Source organism: Cololabis saira, chromosome 22 (genome assembly GCF_033807715.1).
Source record: "Cololabis saira isolate AMF1-May2022 chromosome 22, fColSai1.1, whole genome shotgun sequence".
Lineage (NCBI taxonomy): Eukaryota > Metazoa > Chordata > Actinopteri > Beloniformes > Belonidae > Cololabis > Cololabis saira.
Genome location: NC_084608.1, coordinates 5,922,875 through 5,941,268, shown reverse-complemented (window position 1 = coordinate 5,941,268; position 18,394 = coordinate 5,922,875). Strand labels below are relative to the sequence as shown.

Below are 18,394 nucleotides of genomic sequence, written 5' to 3'. Positions count from 1 at the left end.
TGAACGTGTCGTCAACAGCAAACCTTCACTTGAGACGTTCCTGAGATCCAGGAGAGGGGAGGGCCAACGTGGCCTGGAATCAATGAGGCTTGGTGGGGGTGGAGGAGGATGTGGAGGTGGAGGTGGGGCGGGGGACACAGATGCTACTCAAGCCCCCGCTCCATTTGAAACACCAACCACTCTAATCTGCCCGGGGTCGGGGGTCAGAGCTAGGGTGACGCAAGAACCTGGGCTCTGGCCAGACTGTCGTAGATGGAGGAGGAGGAAAAGGAAAGGGGGTGTTGGTAGTAAAGGTGGTGTGGGGGGGGGGTCATCCACAGAAACAGATTATCAGGTAAAGCCAGAGGGGTGAGAGGTGAGGATCTGCTGTTTATGCTGGGAGCAGGTCAGGGTTGAGCGGCAGGGCAGCGTGGGGATGGGCCGGGGGTCCACCTGGGATGAAAGGGAACGCCGCGGAGGGAATCCAAGCGTCCGCTCTCAAACCGGGATCTGGGCCACCCGATGAGGTGGTCAAACCCCCGATGTAAAGATGGGCTGATCGGTCAAACCAGACCCCAAACAACGCCATTTAGTGAGGGGTTCAGGCACCGTTCTGGGAGACGTCAACACGGGGAAAATGCTGTGTTGCTCCAGTACTTGCTGACGGGAACGCCAGTCCTCCAAAGTGATAAAAGTTGTTTGTGTTTTTACTAGGGCCGTCAAATTTAAGGCGTTAACTTAACGGCCTCTTAACGGCAACAATTATTTTAACGCACAGGATAAGAAAAAAAAAAAGCGCATTATACAATTTCTGGCGGTCAACAGCACCTGTAGCTTGGGGAAAAGTATGGTGGATTACTGCGTGAACTTTTTTGAAAAGCGAGGAAAGATGGAGAATGAAAAGGGACTTTTGAACGGCAAGTTCACTTTCAAAAAGATGCAGATGGTTCACTGGACAAGACTAAAGTTATTTGCCTGTACTGTCGATTTGAAATGAATTACCATGAAAGTACGTTGAGTCTCAAATACCACACGACCGATGCAGAAATACCGCCCCCCTCCATTTTTTGTATCACTCGGACAGTTTTGATCCCACTTAGGAGAAGGGGATTTCTTTTTGCCTTTTATTTTCCTCCATATGAGGTTAGATATAATTACATGGAAAATTTAACTGACCAATGCACTTCTTGTACAAGGTTTGTGATGCATATGGTTTATTGTTTTACATTGAGCTGCTTAAAAAAAACAAGGAATGTTAAGTTAAGTCTTTACAAGTGTAAAGTTGGGGACTACATTGTGTTTTTATGAAGGAATGTTACATTCAGGTTAAAAGCTTCTTTTTTGTGGAAAGTTGAATAAACATTGGCATAAAGCAGCATATTTGCCCTTTCTCATGTTGTTAACAGTATTAAAAACATAAAAAAAATACCTTACGGTAATTTAGAACAGCAAAAAATGTGTGAATAAATGTGCGATTAATATGGACAACGTGCGCTTAATCGCGATCAAAAAAATGTATCGTTTAACAGCCCTAGGTTTTACTTTTCTGAAGTAAAGTTGTATGAAGGACTGGAGAGTTGGAGGTGTTGGCATCAGCACTCCCAGTTTGGAGAATCGGCAGGGAGGGGGGGGTTCTGTAAGGAACCCAGACTAAGGCTAAAGCCATATTAATGTTTTGACTTTAAAACATAACCTTTTGTTATGGTTACACCTGGCGTGTAAACACAGCTGCTGCTGTCTAACGTGGATGCAAAAAGCCCAGAAGCATTTGGGAATGAAAACACAGCTGCAACCATTCGCCTCGTGCTCTGCTCTTGGAGGTTACACCATGTATATATCCTTAAATCACAAGCATCACCAGAAGATAATAAACAGATGCATCCTAACGACTGTGTAAACAACGGCGCTAGACGGAGCAGCGAGTGTGACCGACTCGGTCGTCCTCGGTATCAGCTGCGGTCCAAGAAGGCCAGCTGGGGATGCTGACACTGCCTGCATTTGCAGAAGGACGCCACCACCAACAAAACTTGTTTCTAGCCGGGTTTTCGACCCCTTTTGTCTTATGTAAGGTGTTTCCATTGAACTATATAAATAAAATATAAAAATAAATAAATGTATTTATATTTATAAATATTAATAACTATAATAGTATAGTATAGTAATATATAATAATTATAATAATTAATTCAATTCAATTTTATTTATACAGCTAAATAAATATAGAAATATATTATAATTAAAAAATAATTATTATTTAATTAATATATAATGTTATATATTAATTATTATTAAATACTATTTTTGATTATTATTATTAATTAATTATAATTATTTAACTAACAACAAATATTAAATTTATATTTATATTATATATTTAATAATTAATATATATTATATATTAATTATTATTAAATAATATTATTAAATAATTATAATATTATATTATGTAATATTTCTAGATTTATTTAACTATATAAATAAAATTGAACTGATTGAACTGTGTTTTTCTTTTTATGAGCGTAACTCTCCTGGTTCTCCCTCCGTATCTCCTTGACTCTCCACATTTCGACTTCGACTCCTTGCCTTTGGTCAAATATCTGTAGCCGTCGTTACCGCTGCTGCAGGAATAGTCAGCAGAAGAAGAAAAGCAGCAGATGATCATTTAAATGATCTTTCAGAGGCAAAGCCCTGGTGTAGTGCAATAGTGCATTATGATGAAGTCGTGTTGCGCTGCAACGACATCATGTCGCAAACGCAGCCGGAAACCACATCCAGTGCTGCCAAAGGCAAGAGTTTCCATTTCACTTTTGCAATAAACTAGATAATTGACACATCTGAGTATTAGGGCCAGGCAGGAGAAAAAATATTTGAGAGGGGAAGATTTTTTTTATTGTGCACTTCGGGAAAAAAGTCGAAATGTCGAGATTAATGTTGAAATACAATTTCAAGAATAAATGAAACGAAATTTTGCCTTTTTTCTCAACATTTCAACTTTATTCACGGAATTTCGTCTTTTTTCTCAATATTTCAACTTTATTCACGAAATTTTTACTTTTTTCTCAACATTTCGACTTTTTTCTCGAAGTGCATAATGAAGAAAAAAATCCTCCTCATCTAAAATATCATTTTTATTTCTCCTGCCTGGCCCTAATACTCTTCGGTAGAAAAACCACCTTGGAAAAGCATAAAAACAATTTTGCAATATTTTGAATTACAGGAGTTTCATTAGAGGTTTTTCTTTGCACGAATGGAGGGGTGATGGAGACAAGACCGTTGTCCCGGAGCAGACTGCAGTACACAGTCCGTGCTGCTGTAACTGTGTGGAGCTGTTGCCTACGGCAGGTAAGACACCAACCACCCTGAACCCCTCAAAAAAAAAAAATCCTACCTGGAACGTAAATTGGACTCTGGTGGTGATTTTTTGATATATTTTTTCAAGTGAAATCTGATCAGAAGTGCTTAGCAAGAGACTTGTGTGGGGCTTGTTATCACCATTGTAGGTGAGAGTAATGCTCATCTGGGGCTCACAGATAGAGCCCGGGGATGGGTGGGTGTGGGTTGAAGAGTGTGTGTGTGTGTGTGTGCATGTGAAAACCCAGAAAACCCAGCAGAAGCCAAGCTCCCCCAGGTGTCAGCCCAGATGAAAGGCCAGGATCTGGGCTAGATAAGAGCCCAGATCATGGGGGGTCGGGGCCAGCCAGCTGAGAGGAGCCATGTCCAGCGGCCATCCTGCACCAGCGTCCTCCTCTCTCACAGCCAAACACAGTTACAGTATGTGGGATTAGTAAATTAGAGGGGGATGGCTCCCATGATAAGAAAGAGTGCTCCTTCCTTTTTGGGACAACAAAACAGGAGAAAAACCTCCGTAAACTAGTCCAGGAGGAAATTATATCATTTCATTTTTCTTTCCTCCAGAGTGAATGCTATCCATGCTCACTGCTTCCTCCTGCATGCATGCTAACTGCTCATCGTTGCTCTCCAGCGTACATGTGTGTGTGCGTGTGCGTGTGCGTGTGCGTGTGTGTGTGTGTGTGTGTGTGTGTGTGTGTGCGTGTGTGTGTGTGTGTGTGTGTGTGTGTGTGTGTGTGTGTGTGTGCAGTGAAGCCGGAGTCTGGAGCAAAAGCAGTCATGGGGAAAATGAAATCAGTGTTTGCAGAGGTCCTTGTTTCATCCCAGAGCCCGACTGAATGAATGGAAGAGGCATGGGAGTAAGTGCACACCCAAACACTTGTACACCTGTCCTTATTAGGACATTGAAGTGACTACTTTTCATTTTGTGCGGTAACCTTAAGATGATCTCAGCTCACGCCTCAGCTCCAACCCTACCTGGTCCACGGGACTCAGGTCCATAAACAAGGTCAGCTAATACACCAAATCAGTCCTGCTGAGGGGAGAAAAACAAGAACACACACACACACACACGACTGGCAATTTAGTAGTATCCAGCTGCTCCATTTTACCTTTTTAGCAGCAACCCTTGCAAAAAAGTGTTGCAATGGAGGACATTAGAGCACCATATGGTCACATAAAGAGTCACATCCACGCTGACAATCGCACGCCGTCCACCGTCACCTGAGCAGATCAATGTCGGGGAGAAATCTATTCCAATTAGGATCCGGCTGCTCTCTCTTTGCACATGTTGATTAATCAATGCAGAAATCCCGCCGCCGACCTGCCACTCCTCGCACGGGGCAGAAACGGGAGACTCTGGTTGCTCTGCGTTCACCGTTTTAGTTGATTGTGTTAAAGACGGCGGCCACTGCAGAGAAGGGAAGAGCTGTGTAGGCAGGATGCTGCCACCTCCGACCACCACTCATCTCTGACCCGGTGGTCGTCACCAGGAAGCTGCAATATAGTCACTCATAGTCACCAACGCAGGAACCGAATTAATATAATAGTGTTCACACGCACATGCAGATGACACGTTTGAAGGCTCGGATATGAGTGCCGCGGCCACCGAGCTGAGAGACAGCAGCATGTCAATATTGGCACTTTTCCACTAGTACCTACTCGGCTCTACTCATCTCTACTCGGCCTGGTTTCTTTTCCACTACAATTCAGCAGCTGAAGCAGAAGTAGGAGGTTGGAGTGAAGCTGCTGTGACGTATTTGATTGTGTATCTAAATGAAGAAAACAACACTAAAGATGTAGAACCTGGAGGAGATGATAGATGTGCTGCTGGATCTGTGGCTTGTGTTCCATATCAAGTTAAAAAATGAGAGAAAGAGAAGCTTCAAGCGGCAACACTTTTTAATGTTTGTCTCTGCGCTGCTGAACAGTCAGCTGGAGCCGTGAGCAGCTATGAAGAGACAGAGCTCCTGGTAGATCTGGTCGTTCCTTATCTCCGTCTACATCCCTTTTTAATTCTCTCCCCAGCACCAGGTTTATGAACATCTGCACCTCAGAGTTGGATCATGAAACAGACTTTTACTGCCATTGCTGGTTGAATAAAATGAACAAGAATCCGTCAGAGTCTCTTTCTCTGATTTCCTCCTCCTGACTCAGACGTCTGACTCCAACCCCCCGACCAATCGGTGGTCTGTAGTGTGATGATGTCAGATACAGCCGACTCAGCCGCTTAGAACCTCGGCAGAATAGATACAGAAAAGGGTCTACTCGGCCCCTAGTGGGAAAGAACCAAACTGAGGCGAGTCGGGCTGAGTAGGTACTAGTGGAAAAGTGCCATATGCTTGTAAGCATGGGAGGGTGTATGCTCAGGGTCTGAAGTGTTAACTCCCCCCCCCGCTACACCCTCACGCTGCTAGCACCGACTTAGCCATTCAGATGTGGCTCAACGCTGAACCTTTCGCTGACCTTTCCCTCCACGGTGACATTTGGACTCTTGAATAGGTCAAACAGCACCGAGCAGTGGAGGGGAAAAAATGGAAAGATGCCAGATGAGAAAAGAAAAAGGAGGAGAAGAATTAAAGCCATTACAGGTCAGATGGATACTCTTCACCACTCCGCATCACACTACAAAACACTCTAAGGGTGCTTTCTCACCTGTCCCGTTTGGAGCAGTTGTTCCGAAATAGGAAGCGTTTCCCCCTGAAGATCGGTTTGTTTGGTACATGTGAACACAGCAATCGCGCTCGGATGCGGGACAAAACAAGCGAGCCGAGATCTTCTAGGAGAGGTGGTTTCAGCCCGATTCCATTCCAGACCTGGAGCGGTTCATTTGCAGTGAGAACAGAATCCACACAGCAACCGACACAACTCACTCATAAGCTGCTTTCAAGAGACGGTTTGCGCCGTGCCCACCGGGTAGGGCGCAGAGTCGGCACAGAGCCTCCACCACCTTCTCTCCTATTGGACACAACTTTCTCTCTTCTCCCTTCTCTCCTATTGGACACGCCGAGATGTCGTCACAGCACGGCGAAATTAAAAAATGTTCACATCAGGCAGGCAGGCGCATCGCCGCGGCAGACGCCATCTCACGTGCCACCGAGCTCGGCGGCAGAGTGGTACGCTCTTGCGCCGCGGTAGCACATACACAATGAACGGGAAAGCCGGCGGCGGTCACCGCTTTGCTCCTTATATGTGAAAGGGGCTTCAACCATTGTTGTTTTTCCCGGGGTACGGAAGAGGAAACTCCTTCCTCGTTCGTTTCTGACCAATGAGAGAACAGTTGGTTCTCATGGCATTTGTCAACAGCTTTGAACCGCTACAGACGGTTGCCTTGTGAACACAAACGAAAAAACTGTATCGATTTAGCCCCTGAATCGGAACAAAACAAACGGGCCACAGGTCTGAAAGCTCCCTAAAACTCTCTGCCCTCATATCACAGTCTGTCTTCAAACAAAATCTGCAACAAATTACAGTCGACTCTTGCACCTGTTGATCAGGCCGACTTGCCACATCCCAATGTCTTAATGTTTTTTCAATGTTATTGTATTTATATCTATTGTACATATTTATTGTATTATTATGCAATTTTATATAACGTTTTGTATTTCTAGCACTCCCCTTTCCCTCTCCCCTCAAAGGATGCTTATGCTCTTTGTTCTGGCTGCATTTGCAAATAAGAATTTGTCCTTAAATTGCTTGCCTGGGTAAATAAAGGTTAAATAAAAAATAAATAAAAGATGGATTCAGGAAGTGGGTTCGGGGGGGGAATGAGACAGAAACCTAGCAACCTAAACTTCCACCACCAAAACCTGAAGGGTCATAAAAATAGTGACGTTTGGCTTCCCAAAGCGATCTGTAGTTGACTCACTGCTCAGGGACGGCACTTATGGGTCGTTGTGGTGTCAGGACATGTGACAACCGTGAAAAACTGCACTTCCTCATTAGATTATGTAAAAAAACTCAGGCGCTGACGCACACTTTGCATCATCGATGAGCAGCAGCTGATTGCATAAATTTATGCTGAGTCACTCCATCCAGTGACCTACGGGAGGAAAACAGGATGTGACGACAGGCTGGTGTGAAGGTGATACACAGGTGCTGAATGGAAGCACACGAGCTGATGTAAAGAAAACTACACAACTGGGATTCGTTAACACAACAACAACAAAGGGGGTCTTTGAAAGCAGCACGTGTCCTCCTATAAAAACCAGGCATCATTACCCACTTCTCTCGTTCCACCACATCTGAAACGACAGGCACAGCTACAGTAGATAGTGCCTGAGAGATAAAACATCTAATTGAGGCGACTCACGTCCAGCTGTTTTACGAAGGTGGCGTCGGTCGCATGATAAATCACCAAATGGCGCTGGTTTGACCAAGTTGCTTCAAAGAGCTTTCCAAAGACCCGAGTGCCAGATCTGTCGCCAAAACATGATCACAAAGACATTCACACCGATGTGTGCAAGAGGAGCAGGTGAGGGACCGTCGGTGCACCTACATCAACATGCGTTGCCATGACCCACCTTCACCCATCCTTTACCAGAATCAGAATCATGTTGATTTGGCCAAGTCAGGTCAAACAAGACAGGGAATTTGACTCGGTTATTTTCACTCACTGTACAGTAAATAGGCAAATAACAGGTCTTATCGAATCGATAAGACAGTTTTGTTTCGTTCCACAGGACTACTGATAGCTTTGTCAAATCAAATGTCAGATGTCCGTCTGTGAGACTCAGTACATTCTCCTAGCTAAACGCATTATTATTCAAAACGTTCTTAGCGATACATACATACAATTTAAAAAAAGTGAAAGGTGCAGCAGTATGAGGTAGACATGGTTAGTGAAAGGTGCATTGTTACAGCATATGATTGTGGTTATTATTATTATTATTATGGTCATGCCAAGTAGTGGCATGACCATAATGCAATCGTCCAAAACGGCCCAAAGGGCAATGTTGCTAGCATTTTGCTAACAAGCTAAAGTCGCAAAAATCCCCCTGCACACCAGCGGGTGTACAGCATGACCCCGCTCTAATATGGAAGAAAAAAAATCCCCAAAAAATAAAACACGCCCGAAAAAACGAGGAAAAACATGAAAATGAAGGTGATTTATTAGTATACAGAAAAGGTTTCCCTTTTCTTCTTTTTCTTATTCCACACGCTTTTATCGTCCGGTAATGCAGTAGGGCATGCCCATATCAAAATGTCCTGAACTTTTCTAGTTATTATTATTATTGCACAGTGATTGATTACTCTGAGACTCTGAGTAATGAGAGTTCATCAGAGCAACAGCTTGGGGGAAGAAACTGTCTTTATGTTTGGAGGTTTTGGCGTAAAGTTCTCTGCAGCGGCGTCCAGAGGGGAGGAGTTCAAACAGACTGTGTCCTGGGTGTGAGGGGTCTGCAGAGATGCTACCTTACACTTTATGTGCACATTTACATCCAACGCCAAGTGATGTCACTTTATACCAGGCTGGATCATTTCCTCCGACACGCACACGAAGACTGCAACGCATTTCTGCACAACTCCAAGTGGGACAGTGAGAAGACTCTTCCTATCCAAGTCACACTTTAATGATAACCCACTGCAGAGGGAGAAGTCTAATGGGGGCCCGAGAAGGAAGGAAGGAAGCTGCCTGCTTGCTAATTTTAGGCTCTCTACATCTCTGAAAAACTGGAAATGGCAGAGGGGAGGCATGGAGAGGCGGGAAACTTCTCCATCTCGCACTTTCTTGACTTTGTGCATCATGTCTTTCTAACCATCATTACACCTTTCATCAGGAATGAGTCTCATAGCTCTTTGATTCTTTTAATCATTTCTCCCTCTCTTCCTGCTCCCAGCCCTCTCTCTCTTCCTAGCTTTCTCTGTCTCCCTTATTCCGACTCTCTTTCATTCTCACCTCCCTTCCCCATCTGACAGTACCTGAGTAAATAAACAGTGTTGTGTGGGATGCTAATTAGAGCAGGTTCAGGGACGTGACGAGCCCAGAGACAGATAAACAGCAAGGTGGGGAGGAGAAGAGAGGAGGCGGAGGGGAGGCGGTGGAGGTAACCCACCCCGAGGGGCAACACAACACAGACACAAAAATGTCAACTTAGCATTGAAGGACAGACGAGAGTGGTTCTGGCTTCCACCCCGGCGCACGGTGGCTTTGAAGCGCACAGAATCAGGAAAATCATTTTAGAGGAATGTGATGGAGTGAGTGATACTACCGGAGCAGAGTGCACGTAGCAACGGAAGAGGAGGAACGCCGTACCAACTTCCTTAATGATGGCTGCTCCCAGAGACACAGCGTAAGATCAAAAGAGGATATGCAGATGATCCCAAAAGTTGCTCTGCTGAGGTGAAGCCCGGGCTTTTGAAAGGAGGTCAATGCCGTCTTGTTCCTACTCAACACCAGACGGGCCACTTTAGAGTGGATCTGAGACAGAAGCAGGCGCCGGCAGCGTTGCAAGGAAGAAGTGGATGGAAATAGATCTCCAGGTGATAACTTTTGCAGTTTCAGAAGTTAGAGAACCATTTGGGAAGTATGTGCACTAGAACAGAGTGAACCTGGTGCCCATCTGACCTGCAACAACATGCAACCCCTGTGCCACAGTTCTTTCTAGCATTTGCATTTAGAGTAGGCCTACGTGGGTGTTACCTTCATAGACACGAAAATGAGTGGCGCTTTTCCACTAGTACCTACTCAGCTCGACTCGCCTTGGTGCTTTTCCACTAGGGATCTAATGTGCCGAGTAGATACTTTTCTGTAACTATTCTGCCGAGGTTCTAAGAGGGCTGAGATGTATCTGACGTCATCACACTACAGGCCACCGATTGGTCGGGGGGTTGGAGTCAGACGTCTGAGTCAGGAGGAGGAAATCAGAGAAAGAGACTCTGACGGATTCTTGTTCATTTTATTCGACAGGCAATGGCAGCAAAAGTGTGTTTCATGATCCAACTCTGAGGTGCAGATGTTCATAAACCTGGTGCTGAGGAGAGAATTAAAAAGGGATCTAGACGGAGATAAGGAACGACCAGATCTACCAGGAGATCTGTCACTTCATAGCTGCTCACGGCTCCAGCTGACTTTTCAGCAGCACAGAGACTAACAAACAAAATTAAAAAGCATCGCTGCTTGAAGCTTCTCTCACTCTCATTTTTAACTTGATATGGAACACAAGCCACAGATCCAGCAGCACATCTATCATCTCCTCCAGGTTCTACATCTTTAGTGTTGTTGTCTTCTTCGTTTAGATCACACAATCAAATACGTCACAGCAGCTTCACTCCAACCTCCTACTTCTGCTCCAGGTGCTGAATTGTTATGGAAAAGAAACCAGGCTGAGTTGAGATGAGTAGAGCCGAGTAGGTTCTAATGGAAAAGTGCCATAGGCACTGCTTTGCAGGGAAGCCGAGCCGTCTGCTGCAGAACAGACAACGGTTTCTACCTTCCTGTCCCTAGAAGTTCCTCCCAGACGTGTGGTACGTCCTTCATCGGGGTTTACTACTTAAATTTTAGGGGTCTAAAGTATTTGGAACGATGCCTGCTGCAGTGCAGTTTCTCGTTACTTCAGACGAATGAAGCAGAGGAACGACCTGGGGTTGGTATCAGGTACCCGGTCGGCATCGGGCTGCTCTTTGACTGGTGTTACCGGTGTGAAGTTCAAGGAGATCTCAATGCTGGTGGAGGAGACCAGACTGAAGACAAACCCCAACAAAGTCAGCCCTGATGAGCTCAACCATGTCAGAGGACCTGCAAGACCCAAACCACAGCAACGAATGCTGATCAAGCAGACGATCACAGAGTCCTTTTCTCCACAACACTGACACGTGTCAGCAACGCTCTGGAGGAGGTGGATGCATCACTGTCAGGATCTACGGCCAAGAAACGCCTTAATGAATGAAAGCACGGAGGTTTGTCACGAGGTGCAAACCGTCTGGAGACAGAAGGATCAGATCCGAGGTGTCGCGTGTCCAATATGGACGAGGCAGCGTGAAGCCTGGGCATCTGAGGCTGCCGACGAGACGGGCTCGCTGAGGTTCCCCGACGACGTGAAGGCTGAGGTGTGGAGACCTCCGGTCTCTGCTCACATTCAGTCAAATGCTACAAAAGCGCCAAGAGGACGAACTTCAGTGAGAGGCTGCTCCTCCCCAAGTGCAGGACCGACAGACTGGAGAACTCCTTCGTCCCCCGGACCATCAAACTGTTCAACTCCTCACTGGGTGGAGGGGGGGGGCAAAGAAGTTCTGTCGTATCTTTTAAATGTTGTGTTTTTGTTGGTATGAATGTCATATCTTGTCTACTTTGTCTGCGGATGTCCGATTCTGTGTCTGGCATCAATTTGCCGCGGGGACGAATGGTGGAAATTAGCCTCTGGCTACAACTATACATATTTACACCATTTATATGTACAGTCCCTGTCTAACAAATAAAATTGAATTGAATTGAAGGGCAAAGAAGAACTGAAGAACTGAAGGACAGAGGGACTGTGGGAGGGTCAGTCAGTCAGTTTGACCAAAAACAAACCTGACGGTGCAATAACCAGGACAGTGCAATAACTTTGTGCAATATTACACAACATTTTTTCTATCCTTATTATTCTTTTTATGGCACTGCACTTTCTATTTAATTGTTTCTATTTTTAATTTTAGTTTTTACCTCTTTTATTTTTATTTATAATTTTCTTATCTTTTTATCTTGGGTGTTTGGCTTTTGGGGTGTTTGATTTGTAAGTGACAGTGTTGTGTGTGTGAGATGGAGATGTCAATTTCCCCGAGGGAACCTCCCAAAGGGATTAATAAAGTCATCTGAATCTGAATCAGAGTACAGATGGATAATGATCCAAACACCCCCGTATTCAGCAGCACTTGGCTCGTAAAATGTCGTCTTGACCTCGTCCCAAAACCCTGGAGTTTGTGAAGGTGTGTGATTGCTTCATGGGATAAACTGATCAGTGTTGATTAGAAGGGAAATGATTTGCCATTTTCCACCGGGGAAGAAAATGAACTAAAACTGCTTTCTGCCCTTTAACCCCCCTGTGGGTGAACAGTTATTTCCAGTGGTTATTTACTCTACGTTATGGCGGCGGCCTCGGGTGCTCCAGCCGTCTGTACGCCACGAGACTCAATAACTTCCAGTGGCGACGCCGATGTGAGCTTGAACCATTACCCAAGAATAAAGCACTTCATCGCCTTCATTTGTCTGACTAACATCTGAGGAGAAAGTAGCAGCTCAGTGCTCATCTGCACTTGGAGTGGAGCATGTGCTACGGTGCGTTTGTTTGGTCATTAAAACGAGTAAACGCTCTTTGGCAGGATCAAAGTCGGCCCCGGAACGTAATGATCACTGATGGGGCTAAACTAATCAGACGAGCGCTGCTCGCCGCGCGAGAGGCAAGTGGACGGCCGCACGGCCCAACGCTGGAAATGAAACGCAGCCGCTACCTTAACAAGAGCGAGGGAACATCGGTTAATGCCGCGCAGAGATGTGCCGTGATTAAAAGACATTCCTGTTTACTTGCATAAGCTTTTAATCTCATTCCAAGTCTGACACCAACACTGATGGAGTGATTAGAGAGCAGAAGGTACGGAGGACCACCGCACATCCTCCACGGAGGGAGAGGGGGGTGAAAAGAGGGAAATGTGATTGCTGGATAGATTAGCTATTTTTATAATGAGGTCAGTGAGAGCTGGGGGATTTTATCCTCTTGGGAAACACACAAACACGGGAACTGTGGCAGTGAAGTCCCGCTGAGAGGGATGGATGTGGAGCTGGAGGATGAGGATGTGGAGGGAGAGGACGGAGGATGGAGATGGGGAGGGTTCTAAGGATGTTTAATCAGGGGAGGCTTCTTCTGCCGTTCTAATGTTTCACCGTTTCCAGACCAGACTGTCTCAACACCTTTATGACTGATGTGGACATAAATGAGGATTAATTGTGTGTTACAGATTACTTTTGTAATACTGTGTTTGACCCGGTCTTTGTACGTTTTGACCGTATAGAAACGTAATTCATGCCATTGACCCAGTCGTTGTGCGTTTTTGTTCCTCTTAAATACTTGATTTTTGAAAACTGCGCGAAATGACACTAAGGATGGACAAGCCCTGAATGCAGGCATTGTGATGTAGAATTGTCAAATTGGTTTGATTCACCGCACCAATCGGCACAGATTACTTTGTAATACTGTATTTGACCCGGTCTTTGTACGTTTTGACCGTATAGAAACGTAATTCTTGCCATTTTAAGAATGTGATGTACCTGCTGTACTCTACTGCCCTTACTTTTTAACAACTTTTAATAACAGCTTTTTATTATTTTACCTCTTTTCTTATCATTTTATTTGTTATTTACTGTTTAATTGTGTCTTGCCGCTTTTAATGTTGATGCAAAGCACTTTGAATTACCTTGTGTTGAATTGTGCTGTACAAATAAACTTGCCTTGCCTTAATTGTTTTACATGGCCTGAATAGAGTCATTTTTCGACCCTTAAAGAAACTCAAGCCAAATGGGAAAAAAAAAAAAAAAATTGGAGATAAAAAAATATCTAAAAAAAATAAATAAATAAATAAATAAAGCAACTCAAGCCAAGTATTTACCAAATGGATGATCCGTGCTGCTCCGCTGCTCCCGCTGCCTGGGTGGTGCTGGGCTTGGGTCCGGTCCCCCTCCCACCTCACTCCCCCTGCCATGACAGAAAACACCAACACGAACATTGGGAGAAATGAAAGAATAATTGAATGAAAGAATGAAAGACAAGCTGGGTAATAAAACCGATCTGATATTCACACAGAACAGAGACTTTCCAAAATAAATAAAAGCTCAGAAAACCCACAAATAGGTTTATTCACTTGAGGTTTTATAGAAACAGTTGTAGGATTATGAGAAAAAACTCATATCACGAGAACAAAGTGAGCACGAGAAAGAAAAGGCGTAACGCGGGTTAAAAATGGGAGGATGTGGAAAATCTTATGTAGTACTTCCGTATAGAACTTTAAAAATAAAGAAACCACTTTTTTAATACGTCAATAAAACACGATCAGGAATATAAAAGGATATAAAAAAAACCACTGCATTTGTTCAGAAGTAAATGTGTTTCATTGATGGAACAACTCTTATCCCAAACAACTTTATTGTCTTAATATCACAGCTTTACCCTCATAAATGTGAATCTTTATACTCTCAATAGTACATATCATGTAAACACTTTAGGTACCTAAGGTATTTGGCTCCAGACAGAGAAAAACTGAGTTAAAAACACAAACACGGCTTATGACGCCGACACGAGAGTCAGGAAACGCCTTGTGGTCGACCGGCTCTGTGTTTCTGAGATGAGTGAGTTCAGGTGGGCTCCGGTTTGATCCAGAGCGCTCCATAAAGTGATGAAGACAACAATGAAGATATTATCGAACGTTTACAGCAGTGATCATCAACTGAATCCGGCCCGCCGAACCGTCCAATCCAGCCCGTGACTGGATTCTTCTCTGACGGGCCTCTGACAGCTCAGGATATGAATCCTTGACATTTGTATGTTTAGATTTGTGGTGACGGCGCAGATTATATTATTTTGCAACAGCAACAGTTTCGTTGCAAATGTATGGAGCTAGAACAGTCTCATAATTCGCAAATGCACACACCGTTTCACAAATGCACAGGACAAGTTTCACAAATGCACAGAACAATTCACACGTGCGTAGGCCAAGATATACAAATGTATTTTTGATGCACACACAAATATAACCTGATTTACAAACGTTTTTTTGTCTGTGAGCTGCGCTGGATTTGCGTGTGACTTTTGAGACTCCCCTGACGTGACTCAATCCACAAATACGTTTGTTTTTTTTAACACAGAAGGATCTGCAACCAATCAGATGTCTTCCTTTGTTCCAGCCAATCATAAGAGCGCACCCACGTGGAGGACGCAGAGCAGTGGATAAAACACGACTTATTCGTAAACCAATCAGATTAAAGGGGCGGATACACCTGCTGTTTGAACTGCGTTCGCTTAGAAAAGTGATTAATATTTCGAGTTGGTGGAGTAAAGATATCCACTGCTCTGCGTCCCCCACGTGGGCTGCGCTCTTATGATTGGCTGGAACAAAGGAAGACATCTGATTGGTTGCAGATCCTTCAGTGTTAAAAAAAACGTATTTGTGGATCGAGTCTCGTCAGGGGAATCTCAAAGGTCACACGCAAATCCAGCGCAGCTCACAGACAAAAAAAACGTTTGTAAATCAGGTTATATTTGTGTGTGCATCAAAAATAAATTTGTGTATCTTGTCCTACACACGTATGACTTGTCCTGTGCATTTGTGAAACGGTGTGTGCATTTGCGAATTATGAGACTGTTCTAGCTCCATACAAATGAGGCAAACAAGGTTGGCATGATAAACGCGTACTTTTCAGTCCAGTCATCGTTAAAGGATCTTTTTTCCAGATCAACTTTTCGTTTCATGGCCTTTGAGAGCCATTTTACCTGTTAAGAGGCCTTTTCCTATCACTTCCTCGGTGTTTGTTTTTTAAGTGCTCTATAAATAAAGTTGACTTAATTGAGTTGAGGCAAAATATCTCCATCACTCCTGGTGGATGACTGTGGAACAGGTGATAGGAGACTGACTCCATCTATCCATCCATTTTCTATACCCGCTATATCCTTTTCAGGGTCACGGGGGTCTGCTGGAGCCTATCCCAGCTCATTTCAGGGGAGAGGCAGGTCCACCCTGGACAGGTCGCCAGTCCATCACAGGGCCACATAGATACAAACAACCAGACACACTCACTCACACACCTACGGGCAATTTAGAATCACCAATTAACCTAATATGCATGTTTTTGGACTGTGGGAGGAAGCCGGAGTACCCAGAGGAAACCCATGCAAGCACGGGGAGAACATGCAAACTCCCGCCGGACTGACTCATAAAGGCTAAAAATGGCTTAAGTTTTGTAATGAAATGGAAAACATAATATATATAAACAATAAACATCAAATAATAATGTGCCAAAATGTGATTTTTATTTAATTTTTATTTGAGGGTCCGGCCCCCAAGGTGACTGTACGTGACGGTAAAATTCTGGCCCTCTGACAAATATAGTTGGTGACCCCTGGTGTAGACCAAGACAAACAGAGAGGTGGGAAGGTGAAAGTGGGGCAGAATTCATGCGGCTAAACTCTTACAGAGGAGCTCCACCTCCAAACTATTAATTATTTAATATATTTGATGGTTAATGGCTTCGTTGGGTACGTCACACAGGAGCGCCACAAACATGCAGAGCCAAAACCAGAACATGGAAGCGTTTCTGGAGGCAGAGCTGGTGAGGGTTTGTTGTGATCAGCCCGGTGATGCCGGACCTGCAGCGGCGGGGCGGTTGTGCACGCTAGCACGGCCCTGCACGGCCCTGCACGGCTCGCTTCCCAAGCGTGCGCACGCATGCCCTAAACAAACTCTCTCCCGCAGCCCCTTTGCTCTCTCTAAACGCCTGTCGCTTCGGCCCTCCATTAAAGTGAGTGAGCGCTCGTTTAGCCGACAGCGCCGGCAGCCGGGGACACGGGCGGCCCGCTCAGTCACATCCAGCTGTACTAAATAAATAAGGAGCGCTCTTCTGTGTAAATTATTCATTTAACACGCCTTATCCTCTTCCAACAACCTTGTTAGAGCAACTCGGAGTGGAGGGGCGAGCACCGGGGCGAGGGGGGGGGCCAGACACCGCGGCTCATGTGCGACTCAGCAGAACCTGTGGTGCATCCCTAAGCTCTCTGGGCGTTCAGCGGTGGGGGGGGCTAATTCGCCCTGACACCTCCTTTGTTGCGGGCGGAAAAGGGGCTGCGTACACACGGCTACACTTTGGCCCACGTGCACAACACTGACGAGCAAAAACTTAAAAAGAGGGGAAGAGCACAGGAAAGGAGTTTTTAGTGCATATTGAGAGAGTAATCACCTGCTTGTCTGGATGAATTATGGAGGACTGGGAGTCCTGGCCGCGCCATGTGGGACCAGGACGCTGCACCCCAATCAGAAAACACGGCGACCAGCTGATATTGACCAGCCATGGGGGGACGGATGGGAGAATGCTGATATACAGCAACCCCCCCCCCACACACACACTTAGTGGATATTTAGCCCCAAGTGGAATGCATGACGGTACACAGCACCTTATGTCAGAGCGAATTCGTGGCACGAAGTAGAGATGAAGGTGGAGGTACGAGAGGACCTGAGACCGAACCGCCCTCAGAGACAGCCTGGTTCTCACTAGTAGCGCTTTTCCACTAGTACCCACTCAGCCCGACTCGCCTCCACCCGCCTTCCCCTCGTTTCTTTTCAATACCCAGATCAGAAGTATCACGAAGCTGGAAGCTGCTGTGACATACGCGATTGTGCGATTGGGCCAAACCCCCTGACCAATTGGTGGCGTGTACACTGCAAAAACTCAAAATCTTAACAAGAATATTTGTCTTATTTCTAGTTAAAATGTCTCATTTTTAGTAAAAAAAAATCTCATTACACTTAAAACAAGACTCATCACTGGAAAAATAACTTGATGAAATATCAAAATAACAATTTTCACTTGTTTCAAGTAAATTTTCACTTGAAATAAGTAGAAAAATCTGCCAGTGGGACAAAATGTATCTTCTCATTACAAGCAAAAGAAATCTTGTTCCACTGGCAGATTTTTCTACTTATTTCAATTGAAAATTTACTTGAAATAGGTGACAATTGTCAAATAAGTTATTTTTCTGGTAATGACTCTTGTTTTAAGTGTAATGAGATTTTTTGACTAAAAATGAGACATTTTAACTAGAAATAAGACAAATATTCCTGGTGAGATTTTGAGTTTTTGCAGTGTAGTGTGATGACGATACAGCCCGACTCAGCCCGCTTATGTCGCTTTTCCACTAGTACCTACTCAGCCCGACTCGACTCGCCTGCACTCAGTTTGGTTATTTTCCACTAGGGGTCTAACATGCAGAGTAGATATTTTTCTGTATCTACTCTGCCAAGGTTCTAAGCGGAGAGTCAGCTGCATCCGACGTCATCACACTACAGACCACTGATTGGTCGGGGGATTGGCCCGATCGCACAATCGAGT

At 44.9% G+C, this 18,394-nt stretch overlaps 1 protein-coding gene across 1 annotated transcript in view; it reads right to left on the bottom strand.

The window, feature by feature from the left end:
- Nucleotides 1-18,394, bottom strand: part of znf438 (zinc finger protein 438) — a 68,061-nt gene that overhangs the window by 12,948 nt on the left and 36,719 nt on the right. The window contains exon 2 of the mRNA XM_061713752.1: nt 13,909-13,994. The gene's annotated coding sequence lies outside the window, so the exon portion shown is untranslated. The remainder of the gene's footprint in view (nt 1-13,908; nt 13,995-18,394) is intronic.